The sequence below is a fragment of the Procambarus clarkii genome, chromosome 53 (genome assembly GCF_040958095.1).
Source record: "Procambarus clarkii isolate CNS0578487 chromosome 53, FALCON_Pclarkii_2.0, whole genome shotgun sequence".
NCBI classification, from domain to species: domain Eukaryota; kingdom Metazoa; phylum Arthropoda; class Malacostraca; order Decapoda; family Cambaridae; genus Procambarus; species Procambarus clarkii.
In genome coordinates, this window is record NC_091202.1 from 2,537,289 (window position 1) to 2,540,369 (window position 3,081).

The following is a 3,081-nucleotide window of genomic DNA, read 5'->3' on the forward strand; positions in this document are numbered from 1 at the left end:
AAACGAGCGCCAGTGGCTGTGTGGACAGCACGCTGGACACGTAATCCTGTGGATCGGGTTCGATTCCCGACGCCGGCGAGGAACAATGGGCAGAGTTTCTTTCACCCTGATGCATCTGTTCATCCAGCAGTAAATAGGTACCTGGGAGTTAGTCAGCTGCTACGGGCTGCTTCCTGGGTGCGTGTGTGTGTGGGGGGGGGGGGGAATTTAGTAGTTATCTTATCTTGAGGGTTATCTTGAGATAATTTTGGGGCTTTGCGTCCCCGCGGCCCGGTCCTCGACCAGGCCTCCTTTTTGTTACACACCCCCCCCCCAGGAAGCAGCCCGTAGCCGCTGACTTTCTCCCAGGTACCTATTTACTGCTAGGTGAACAGGTGCATCAGGGTGAAAGAAAAATTTTGCCCATTTGTCTCCGCCTTCACCGGGGATCGAACCCGGAACCTCAGGACTACGAATCCGAAGCGCTGTTCACCCAGCTGTTAGCTAGTAATAGTTGATTTACAGTTTAGAGGCGGGCCGAAAGAGCAGAGCTCAACCCCCGCAGGCACAACTAGGTGAATACAACTAAGTGAATACACACACACACACACACACACACACACACACACACACGCCAGGATGTAGCCGTAGCAACTGTCTAAGGTACGTACTTTCTGCTAGGTGAACAGAGGTGTTATCAGGTGAAAGAAACTCTCTCTCTCACTTTCTCTCCCTCTCTCCTCCCCCCCCCCCACCCTCACTCTCTCTCTCTCTCTCTCTCTCTCTCTCTCTCTCTCGCTCTCTCTCTCTCTCTCTCTCTCTCTCTCTCTCCTCTCTCTCTCTCTCTCTCTCTCTCTTCCTCTCTCTCTCTCTCTCTCTCTCTCTCTCTCTCTCCTCTCTCTCTCTCTCTCTCTCTCTCTCTCTCTCTCTCTCTCTCTCTCTCTCTCTCTCGGTGGAGAGTCTACAATAATTTCTACAATGTTTCTACAATACAATAGTTTCTACAATGTTTCTACAATACAATAGTTTCTACAATGTTTCTACAATACAATAGTTTCTACAATGTTTCTACAATACAACAGTTTCTACTACAATAGTTTCTACAATGTTTCTACAATACAATAGTTTCTACAATGTTTCTACAATACAATAGTGCCACAATGTTTTAGGTTTCATTCTTGGACTTGGTACAACTTCCTCTTCCCCTCTCCATCAGTCATGCCATCTCTAGCCCTTATCCTCTCCTGATATTAATGTCTTGCCAGTATTTTCGACATTCAATTTATCTTTAAAAATGCCTTTCAATCACTTGCTTTTCTCAGTTCCACTACAGTATTACAAAATAAACGCGTGTGTGCATTCCCCTTGGAATGCAATTTTCCCTGGCATTCCCCCATGCAAGGGGGAATACATTCCCCCTTGGAATAAATGGAATGCAAGGGAGGAATATTTCATTCCTCTCCGTAAATATGACAACTTCCAACCTGCTGGAAAATGGCTAATGACTAAAAATACAATAAAGGGAGAATACAGTAACTGTTACGCCACTGATCAGCATCTTTAATACGTATCCTCCTTCCTCCCCTGCCAGTTCTAGTAGAGAACGACCCATAATGCTTTATTGCATTTAACTCTGCAATCTCCCTTAACTCATTCACTTGTTTGCAACGCGTATGATGGAAACCTTAATACAAGATTGTTTTGGGGGGAGGGGGAGGGGGGCTCATCTTGATCTCTAGTTTCCATCAATAATCTGTATTTCTTAATTTTTTCGAAAATGGTCTTTTTGTCAAGCGTTATCTTGAGATTATCTTGAGATGATTTCGCAGCAAAGCGTTCCCGCGGCCCAGTCCTCGACCAGGCATCTTTTTTTTTGTTACACACCCCCAATGAAACAACCCGTAGCAGCTGTCTAACTTCCAGGTACCTATTTTCTACTAGGTAACAGGCGCATCAGGATGAAAGAAACATTTTGCCCATTTGTCTCCGACTCCACCGGGCTAGAAAAAATCAATTTAGAACGGCTAAATTTTATCTCAAAACACCAACACGATTTTATCAACGGGAAATCCATGCTGCTAGACGAGCGCTTTAAAGTTCAATAATGATGGAAAGATGATGGAAATCAAAAAAAGTCATTGGAGAATGGGCAGGCTGCATGTTCCTCGACTAACAGAAGGCATTCGATACTGTCCAGCACAGGAGACTCCTACTCTGTGTAGTGAAGCACGCTGATGTATCTAAGGTATCTTAGAGTGAAAGAGTATCTATTCGGAAGGAAACAAAGGGTTATAGAGAGCGGGGATATAAAATTTAAGAGACTTTACGCGTGGAATACCACAAGTATACCTTATCTTGAGGTTATCTTGAGATGATTTCGGGGCTTTTAGTGTCCCTGCGGCCCGGTCCTCGACCAGGCCTCCACCCCCAGGAAGCAGCCCGTGACAGCTGACTAACTCTCAGGTACCTATTTACTGCTATTTACCTTGCAAAAGATTTTGAACACGCCCCATAAATGTCTTGAATAATGGCTACTAGACTTTAACCCAACCAAATGCATAAAAAAATATGAGGAATGGAAGAGGAACCGCAAAAAAAAACAAAACCCTGAAGTAACAGACGTTTCAGTCTGAAAAGGAGAAAGACACGAGAGAAGAAATAATTCCAAATCAAATGGCAGAACACACAAGAGCAAGGAAGGGAACTATCAGGGGGGAAAGTACCAAGTCATTACGACTATACAGCACTTGGAAGGGGTCAGGGTAAGGATTTGGGATGGGACGGTGGGAAGGAATGGTGCCCAACCACTTGGACGATTGACTAACGGCTGCAACACACGCCACATACTGGCCTGTGTTCAGCTACCCATCAGAAACTTGGGAAAGGGAACTTTTCTGGCCCTGTACACATCAAAGGTGAGACCTTCTCTTGAGTATGCATCACCTGCATGGAACCCTGACCTGGAAAAAAACAAGGAAACTAGAAAAGGTTCAAAGAGATGAGAGAGGGTGGAGATTGGGACAGAGAGTGGAGATTGGGAGAGAGGGTAGAGATTGGGAGAGAGAGTGGAGATTGGGAGAGAGGGTGGAGATTGGGAGAGAG